Source organism: Coregonus lavaretus (assembly GCF_964263955.1).
Source record: "Coregonus lavaretus genome assembly, chromosome: 16".
NCBI classification, from domain to species: Eukaryota; Metazoa; Chordata; class Actinopteri; order Salmoniformes; family Salmonidae; genus Coregonus; species Coregonus lavaretus.
The window spans coordinates 7377278-7387945 of record NC_140003.1 but is presented as its reverse complement, the minus strand read 5'-3'; the positions used below and the strand labels follow the sequence as shown (position 1 = coordinate 7387945).

Here is a 10668-nt window from a genome sequence, read left to right as displayed (position 1 = left end):
TTCTAGAGTTTTGAAATCAGTGGAATTATAGTATGATGGCTAAGGAGATGGAGAATATTCTGGCATTTGATTGCAAATATGCAGACGGAGTCGAAAAGAGAACACACAGAAGGCTGTTGTATAAAACACCTGTCTCCGGATTACATCTTCAAACTAAGGGCAACAATGGCATCCGTGACAGAGGGAGAAGCGTCCATCCATGTATAAGGGTAAGATAGTCTAGCTAGCTAGCTAGCTACATTTTCAGATATTACACGTTTCTAATTATGTCAGAAAGTATTTTCATTTCAAGTTAAAGTGTACTGTTAGCTAGCTAGCTAACGTTAGCAGGCTGGCTCGCTAGCTAACATTACGTGTGTGATCTGTGTAGTAATATTATTCGTATCTCAGAGCCATTTGCATTGCTAGTTATAGCCTAACCTGGTTGGTTAGCTACCTGCAGATTCATGCGTTGGGATTACAGTTAATTGTTTAGCTAGCTAGCTAGCTACATGTCTAAACAAAAGACTCCACTATGCAATTAACTATTTCAATAGAATGTTCATGATGTCACTGTGACAACTGTCGATAGACGTAGCTGGTAAATTCACTCTGCCTGTCTACTCCGATTTCAGAGCAATCTCATCTGAGTGTGCCAGAGCACAGAATAACTGACAAATTTACGAACGCTCGACACCCGTTGAATATGGTCAGCGTCAGTAAACGTTGGCAAAAAGCATAATTAAATTGTTGCAAGCAGCACAGTTGCAGTCACCAAAGCTCTGGATAACATAAAAACAGCCTAACCAGCTCTTCTAGGGCGAGTAAAATGGTCAGAGTGAGTTGTTCTCTCATTTGTGTCTGGAAGTAGCTAGCAAGCTAGCCAACATTAGCTAGTTAGCTTGGGTGCTTGACTGCTGTTGTTAGGTCAGAACACTCGGATCAACCCTACTCCTCGTCCAGTGTGTGCTCTGAATGCTCAGAGAGCGAAACGCTCTGAATTTACAAACGGACAATCTGACAACGCTCTGAGTTTACGAATGCACAGAGCACACTCTGGCACTCTAGATTACATTTAGGAACACACCCGTAGTATAAGCCAGCTTTAGTCTTGAAATCTTTGGTTGTTTAGTACATAGCCTCACATGTGACTCCTTAAAGAGATGGGTGGGGCTAAAGCGTAAGAGGCTGTGAACGATGCTGAATGGGTGTAGACAAAGAAGAGCTCTCCAGTAGGTTCCAAAACATTCAAGGGCCATTTTCTCAAAAGTGAGGTTACAAGTACATCGACTTTCAAAGCAGAATTACTTTCCCATTGTTCCTCAACGGTAGTGTATGATATACCATTTTATAGCTCTGAGTCTCTACTTTTATCCAATGTAAAAAACACCATTTCAAATGTTGCTATATAAGACCGAATCGAGCTGGTCGGTCACATTTTGTTACGTTACAGCCTTATTCTAAAATTGATTAAATACATGTTTTTCCTCATCAATATACACACAATACCCCATAATGACAAAGTGAAAACAGGTTTTTAGAAATGTTTGCAAATATAAGGTCCAACAGTTGACAGTGCATGTCAGAGCAAAAACCAAGCCAAGAGGTCGAAGGAATTGTCTGTAGAGCTTGTGTCGAGGCACAGATCTGGGGAAGGGTACCAAAAAATGTATGCAGTATTTAAGGTCCCCAAGAACACAGTGGCCTCCATCATTCTGAAATGGAAGAAGTTTGGAACAACCAAAACTCTTCCTAGAGCTGGCCGCCTGAGGAGAAGGGCCTTGGTCACGGAGGTGACCAAGAACCCGATGGTCACTCTGACAGAGCTCCAGAGTTCCTGTGTGGTGATGGGAAAACTTTCCAGAAGGACAACCATCTCTGCAGCACTCCACCAATCAGGCCTTTATGGTAGAGTGGCCAGATGGAAGTCACTCCTCAGTAAAAGACACATGACAGCCCACTTGGAGTTTGCCAAAAGGCACCAAAAGAACTCTCAGACCATGAGAAACAAGATTTGCTGGTCTGATGAAACCAAGATTGAACTCTTTGGCCTGAATACCAAGCATCACGTCTGGAGGAAACCTGACACCATCCCTACAGTGAAGCATGGTGGTGGCAGCATCATGCTGTAGGGATATTTTTCAGCGGCAGGGACTGGGAGACTAGTCAGGATCGAGGGAAAGATGAACAGAGTAAAGTACAGAGAAATCCTTGATGAAAACCTGCTCCAGAGCGCTCAGGACCTCAGAGTGGGGCAAAGGTTTACCTTCCAACAGGACAACATAGGAGTGGCTTTGCGACAAGTCTCTGAATGTCCTTGAGTGGCCCAGCCACAACCTGGACTTGAACCCGATCGAACATCTCTGGAGAGACCTGAAAATAGCTGTGCAGCGACGCTCCCAATCCAACCTGACAGACCTTGAGAGGATCTGTAGAGAAGAATGGGAGAAACTCCCCAAATACAGGTGTGCCAAGCTTGTAGCATCATACCCAAGAAGATTAGAGGCTGTAATCACTGCCAAAGGTGCTTCAACAAAGTACTAAGTAAAGGGTCTGAATATTTATGTAAATGTGATATTTCAGTTTCTTTTCAATATACATTTGCAAAAATGTCTAAAAACCAGTTTTTGCTTTGTCATTATGGAGTATTGTGTGTAGATTGATGAGGGGGGAAAAACAATTTAATCAATTTTAGAATACGGCTATAACGTCACAAAATGTGGAAAAAGTGAATGGAACATTAAAGATAATTGAGTCTTGATAAGGCACCAATCGTATCTTTGACCGTGATTGCCCGTGGACAAACCTCCTAACCAGACTCTAAAACGTACCATCTGAAAAAGAGAAGGGTTATGGCATAAACCACAAAAAATACATATTTTGAGAATGGTGCTGTGTAACTGCTAATGCCAAGTCAATAGACAGTGCTTACCCATAATAGTCAGGGAGAGGAACCAATATTAAAAGAATATAGCCTCTCTGATGTTCATAACAGAAATGCAACGACAAAGTTGTGCCGGACAAATACATTTCAGTTTGTTGACAATGCTAATCTCGGATGGTGTCAGTATGAATTTGACTGAGCATACTTTGAGGCTTAAAGACCCAGTGCAGTCAATATTTTTTTTTTTCCTGTATTTTATATCATATTGTACAACAGCTGACAAAACTAACACTGTGAAAGTTTGAAACAATTTGACCAGTGTTATTTCCTGATAGTTGCTGGTTGAAAATACAGTCTACACAGGACCTTTTTAATCAGCAGGTTGCATGGGCGGGACTTTCGGATTTCCATGGTTACATCACCATGCGGTAAATTGGTTAATAGTCCAATAACCAAGAGAGTTCCAAACCTTTCTGCCAATAACAGCTAGTTTTCAGTTTTCCCCTCCCCACTCAGACCACTCACAGATATTTCTAGCAAAATTCTGTCTTGAGAAATAGTTTTTAGCTAGAAAGCTATTTTTGCTAATTTCAATGGTAATCTATTAAACTGAAGTACCTAATTGTAACCCAGAAATGATTTGATGATATAAAAACGGCTGCATTGGGCTTTTAAATAAAGGCAGATATTCAACGGATACCAATTAGATACAGTGTCCCTCTGTACCCCCAGAGCCAAGCCCAGAAGAATGATCCTGAGGGAGCTGGGTGGGTCGTATTCATTATGGCACATGATCCTCTGTCAAATGAAATACATGTGTGTGTCAAAAATGTATACCATGACACAAACAATATCACTGCCTGTGTGTGAAAGTGTCAGTGTTTATGTATGTACTATACACATGCGTGAGTGTGTGTACTGATAATGTGTCTATGTGTATGTGTGGGTTAGAGTGTGAATCTGCCTCTTTCGAGTGGCAATCTACAGCCATAGCAGACATTGACAGATGTTCTTGAACCCAAAGAAAGTTTGTGTGTTTGTGTGTGTGTTTGTGCATGTGTGTGTGTGCAGAGAGAGCCTGTTCATCGTTATGTTTTACTGGCATCAGTCTATATTCTATGATGTTAGAAGTACAGTCCCTCCCACAGAGTCCCACCACTTTGCATCAGCATGGGACTCCATCTATTCCAATATTTGTGCTTTTATTTGTTCTCCTGTCTTCTCAAGACACTCAAGCAGTATTTTCTCCCAGGATCGTTCCAAGTTTCCAGCAGAAGGCTGCATCTTATTTTTTGCTGATTGAAAACATGGGTAAACATTGGCTTAAGAATGACTATCGAAAGAGAGATATGGGATTTAAATATAGAATATGGGATTTAGTTGACAGAGAACAAGCTTCTGAAGCGCCAAATGGACTGCTGGTTTGTGTTCATTAGGGCACGCAATAGAAAATGAAAAAATTGTTTTTTTTGCAATGGAAAACCAAAATGAGCGTTTCTTATTGGATATGTCCCGGTAGTGCCTCCTTGTTTCAGTCCGTTTTCTTCCATTTGGTGCCTAATGAGCACGTCCCTGGTCTTCATTGTGTTTAGGCACATTGCTTCTCTTTACAACAGGAGTATAGCCTACCTGGCTGGCATGAAAATGAACCATGGAAAAAGCATCCTCCATATGCTATATAAGTGCATAGATGACATGTATTTTTTTCCCCTGTCCCTGTTCGAGACAGGTGCATGATAATGGTCCATTCTAAATCAAAACAAATTTCACACATATATTGTTTAGTATATGTAAAGACAAGATTACAACAAGAATAGTCTGATGGGTGACAATATTAGCCTATCTCTTGTGAATTATATACAGTGAGGGAAAAAAGTATTTGATCCCCTGCTGATTTTGTACGTTTGCCCACTGACAAAGACATGATCAGTCTATAATTTTAATGGTAGGTTTATTTGAACAGTGAGAGACAGAATAACAACAACAAAAATCCAGAAAAACACATGTTATAAATTGATTTGCATTTTAATGAGGGAAATAAGTATTTGACCCCTCTGCAAAACATGACTTAGTACTTGGTGGCAAAACCCTTGTTGGCAATCACAGAGGTCAGACGTTTCTTGTAGTTGGCCACAAGGTTTGCAAACATCTCAGGAGGGATTTTGTTCCACTCCTCTTTGCAGATCTTCTCCAAGTCATTAAGGTTTCGAGGCTGACGTTTGGCAACTCGAACCTTCAGCTCCCTCCACAGATTTTCTATGGGATTAAGGTCTGGAGACTGGCTAGGCCACTCCAGGACCTTAATGTGCTTCTTCTTGAGCCACTCCTTTGTTGCCTTGGCCATGTGTTTTGGGTCATTGTTATGCTGGAATACCCTTTCACGACCCATTTTCAATGCCCTGGCTGAGGGAAGGAAGTTCTCACCCAAGATTTGACGGTACATGGCCCCGTCCATCGTCCCTTTGATGCGGTGAAGTTGTCCTGTACCCTAAGTAGAAAAACACCCCCAAAGCATCATGTTTCCACCTCCATGTTTGACGGTGGGGATGGTGTTATTGGGGTCATAGGCAGCATTCCTCCTCCTCCAAACATGGCAAGTTGAGTTGATGCCAAAGAGCTCGATTTTGGTCTCATCTGACCACAACACTGTCACCCAGTTCTCCTCTGAAACATTCAGATGTTCATTGGCAAACTTCAGACGGGCCTGTATATGTGCTTTCTTGAGCAGGGGGACCTTGCGGGCGCTGCAGGATTTCAGTCCTTCACGGCGTAGTGTGTTACCAATTGTTTTCTTGGTGACTATGGTCCCAGCTGCCTTGAGATCATTGACAAGATCCTCCCGTGTAGTTCTGGGCTGATTCCTCACCGTTCTCATGATCATTGCAACTCCACGAGGTGAGATCTTGCATGGAGCCCCAGGCCGAGGGAGATTGACAGTTATTTTGTGTTTCTTCCATTTGCGAATAATTGCACCAACTGTTGTCACCTTTTCACCAAGCTGCTTGGCGATGGTCTTGTAGCCCATTCCAGCCTTGTGTAGGTCTACAATCTTGTCCCTGACATCCTTGGAGAGCTCTTTGGTCTTGGCCATGGTGGAGTGTTTGGAATCTGATTGATTGATTGCTTCTGTGGACAGGTGTCTTTTATGCATGTAACAAGCTGAGATTAGGAGCACTCCCTTTAAGAGTGTGCTCCTAATCTCAGCTCGTTAACTGTATAAAAGACACCTGGGAGCCAGAAATCTTTCTGATTGAGAGGGGGTCAAATACCTTTTTCCCTCATTAAAATGCAAATCAATTTTTAAAAATTTGACATGCGTTTTTCTGGATTTTTTTGTTGTTATTCTGTCTCTCACTGTTCAAATAAACCTACCATTAAAATTATAGACTGATCATTTCTTTGTCAGTGGGCAAAGGTACAAAATCAGCAGGGGATCAAATACTATTTTCCCTCACTGTATTATCACTTGTGAATGATGCCCAGCTTGTGTGCAGTAAGGCAAAAAACACATGCCTTTTGTTGCGACTTTTTCAAATCATAGTCTCACATCTCATGTATCCTAGCCCATAGGCCTATATGTTTTGATAAATCAGATCAAATCTAATGTTATTTGCCACATGTGCCGACTACAACAGGTTACAGTGAAATGCTTACTTACAAGCCCTTAACCAACAATGCAGCTTTAAGAAAATAAAAGTGTTAAGTAAAAAATTGATAAGTAAAAAATAATTAAAGAGCAGCAGTAAAATAAAATAACAGTAGGGTGGCTATATACAGGGGATACCGGTACAGAGTCAATGGGTGTGGCACCGGTTAGTCGAGGTAATTGAGGTGATATGTACATGTGTGTAGGTTTGTATCACAACTAAAGTGGCCAAAAAAATTCTTAAAATGAAGCACATTAATCCACTTTACAAAGGGTGTAGAGCCTAACTGGCATACATAAGCTCACGTGAGTTTCAAGTTTGTGAAGATAATATTCACCATAGATGGGATGGGATGAGGGAAGCTGAGGGTTGGGATGTGGATACAAGTGGGAGTGGAGTTGCTGGGCGGGGGATAGAAGTACGGTCAAAGATAACAGTAAAAATAAAGTAAAAATAAACAAAACAAAAAATAAGTTTGAATGACACTGAGTGGCAACGCTGTTACATCCAATGCCTGTTGGCTGAGGCTGATGCCGCGCAGGTGCTTTTACACGTGTACACATGCAGATACACATGCTCGCATTCAAACACACACATGTGAACACACATGGACACACACACACACATACACACATGTAAATAGTGCCACACATGCACTCAAACATATACAGTTGGCCTTGCTGTTTAGATTTTTGCTGTCCTTGATGTCTTTTGTTTTTGCGTTGTTGTTTTCTGTTGTGTTCCTTTGTTTTTCTATTTTTTCTCTCTTGTTCATTTTCCTGGTTGTTGGTGCATTGGGGGAGGGGGGGATTTGGGGGTGGGGAAAGGAGGGAGAGGTATTTTTGTTTATTATTTATTATTTAAACAATTTGGAGGGGGGGTCTTGGGGAACGGTGGGGGGATCTTGGAGGGTTGGTGGCCTGGCGGTTGGGAGCTTGGGCCGGTGGCCGATAGGTTGCTGGTTCGGGTGCCCCGTTATGACTTGGTGGGAGACCTGTCGACGTGCCCTTGGGCAGGGTGTTGACCATGGTTGCTTCTGTGGGTCGCTCTGGATGGGAGTCTGTTAGATGACTGAATGAATGTAAATGTTGAGCGACATCACTGCAGGTAGATTGTATGTTTTAATATTCACTAATAATAAAATATAATAAAAACATTTCAACAACATTAAAATCCATGTCTTAAACATTTCTACAATTTGAAATAGCAAAGAAAACGGGTAAACTGCACATTAACTAACTTTTCAGATTGTAAAGTGAGCTCCTATGCAGCTATTATCACTTAATTAATGTGCAAATCAATTCAATTCATACATTGGCTCATCTGGATGGAATGTTTTTATTTTGTGCTTCCCTCCCCTTCTTCGGCTCTCCCCATAGGAGAACCCTTTAAAGAACCCTTTTTGGTTCCAAGTAGAAACCTTTGGTTACAGTTAGAATATTTTTGGGTTCCAGGTAGAACTCCTTTGGGTTCCATGTAGAACCCTCTGTGGTTCTCCTATGGTGAGAGCCGAAGAACCCTTTTAGGTTCTAGAAAGCACCTTTTTTGAGTGTACACTAAATTATGCTAATAGTCCTAATATGATTAATTTTCTCCCTCCCACCACATGGCATAGGCATAGCTCAGTACTACAGTAGTACACTGGTTGAATTAACATAATGCAGGACACAAGACAGTTGAATAATGTTGAACTCGAAAATACCAAAAAGAGTTACAACAATTAATTCATTAAATGAGCACCCTGTCAAAACCAACCTGGCAATATTTAAGATTGAAATACTAAAACGTTGTCATTAACTTATTTATTTCATTGAATATACCCACATGGTAGTTATAGACTGCAATACATGGGTATAGGCTAACATCAACACATATAAAATACAATTTAGTTGAGAAAACAGAAGTATAAATGACAAGTAAGGTACATAATAGAAGAGAGGGGGATCCTCAGAGTCTTGGCAGAAGAAGGGTGATTCTTTTGTATCTCTTAGTTCTGGCGTGGAAGGCTTCTGTTTGCACCACGGATCCATAACTATGGCCGTGGAAGGGTGCATGTGTGGTTTCTGTAGGAGAGAGCAGAACACAAAGTGCCATTTATATCATGATAACAGACATAGAAATACAATTACATTATATGACACCACTTAGAATACAAACTATAAAGGCATCACTATAAATAACCATGTTACTACAAAGGGCTTAAACTAAAGCACCACTAGGTGGCAGTAGTAACCCAATGACTAGGCCATTACGAACGACTGAATGGATGGAATATGACTAATTCCTACAAAGACACTGGAAAGGGTGGGACCTAATACAACTACCAAATGAACATGCTCCAGCACCATCTTAGGCCTGACCAACTAATAATTACTAACTCTCTTAACAGGTCAAATACACCAAAAAGGCACACTAACGTGCATAATAACCAACTATTTAAGAAGATCATTTGTGGAAATGGGCAGGGTTTAGCAATCATTTTTGACGGTGTTAAGTAGTGATGATGAATCGATTTATCACTTTTAATTACAAATATACAGTACCAGTCAAAAGTTTGGACACAAGTCCTCATTCAAGGGTTTTTCTTCATTTTTACTATTTTCTACATTGTAGAATAATAGTGAAGACATCAAAGCTATGACATAACATACGGAATCATGTCGTAACCATAATACATTTGAGATGTTAGATTCTTCAGAGTAGTCACCCTTTGCCTTGATGACAGCGTTGCACACTCTTGGCATTCTCTCAACCAGCTTCATGAGGTAGTCACCTGGAATGCATTTCAGTTAACAGGTGTGCCTTGTTAAAAGTTACTATACTATATATTCTCATCCACAATGTAACACAATATAGCATTTCCAATGGTAAAATACTAAGGAGAAAATCTCAAATTTAAGAAGGTATTGTGAGATGAACAAAATGCACACTATACAATTGCAAAGGTGTGACCTTTTATTGTTAAAACTCTTTCACAAAGGCTCATTGTTACAGAACTTTGTTCTTTTGAGAGACCCGTGTCCCTGGACATGTGAACAGACCTCAGTGTTCTATGGCCCTCTATGCCATGTTGCTGAGTCAGGGGTTAGTACAATGGGGTTCACAGGTATAAAAAGAAAGGTTTTAAACCAGTAGGATAACAGTTCCACAGCAAGAGCAGCAGCAGAAGCACAGAGAGACGAAATGACCTCCACCGGCATGAACATGAACGGCAGAATCACCTTCTACGAGGACAGGAACTTCCAGGGTCGTTCCTATGAGTGCAGCAGCGACTGCGCTGACATGTCCTCCTACCTGAGCCGCTGCCAATCCTGCAGGGTTGAGAGCGGCTGCTTCATGGTGTACGACCGCCCCAACTACATGGGAAACCAGTGGTTCATGAAGAGGGGAGAGTACCACGACTACCAGCGCATGATGGGAATGACCGACATTAGGTCCTGTCGCATGATCCCCATGCACAGAGGATCTTTCAGGATGAGGATCTACGAGAGGGAGAACTTCGGAGGTCAGATGCACGAGATGATGGACGACTGTGACAACATCATGGATCGTTACCGCATGAACAACTGCATGTCCTGCAACGTTATGGACGGCCACTGGCTCATGTATGAGCAGCCCCAGTACAGAGGCAGGATGATGTACATGAGGCCTGGAGAGTACAGAAACTTCAACCAGATGGGCATGGGCATGAGGTTCATGAGCATGAGACGTATCAACGAGTCCTGTTACTAGATATAGCTTTTACTGATGCAAATACGAGAAGCCATTGAATAAAAACATTGATAAAAAGTAAATAAAAAAGAAATAAAAAAAAGTTGTGATGATGACAAATTCTTTACTCGGTAAGGTCACTCCTATAGAATTCTATGGTCACTCCCACTAAGGCCAACTTTGAATGGTTGATATCCCAGGCTTATATGTGCTGTGTGTGCAATAACCTGGGGATGACGTTACACCAGGTTCTTCAATTCCGGTCCTGGTGGGCCGAAACACTTCTGTTTTTTATTTCTACCTGGTAGTTAATTGCACTCACCTGGTGTCCCAGGTCTGAATTAGCCCCTGATTAGAAGGAGAGGATGAAAAACAGAGGTGCTTCGGCCCTCCAGGATCGGAATTGAAGAACCCTGCGTTACACCAAGAAACACTTACCTTGATGAA

General features: G+C 41.6%; 1 pseudogene across 1 annotated transcript; it reads left to right on the top strand.

Annotated features, from left to right (window-relative positions):
- The first annotated feature begins 9562 nt into the window (after window positions 1-9562).
- Window positions 9563-10242, top strand: LOC311143923 (gamma-crystallin M2-like; annotated as a pseudogene). The gene has a single exon. The product of its transcript is annotated as a gamma-crystallin M2-like (transcript).
- The last annotated feature ends 426 nt before the right edge of the window (window positions 10243-10668 follow it).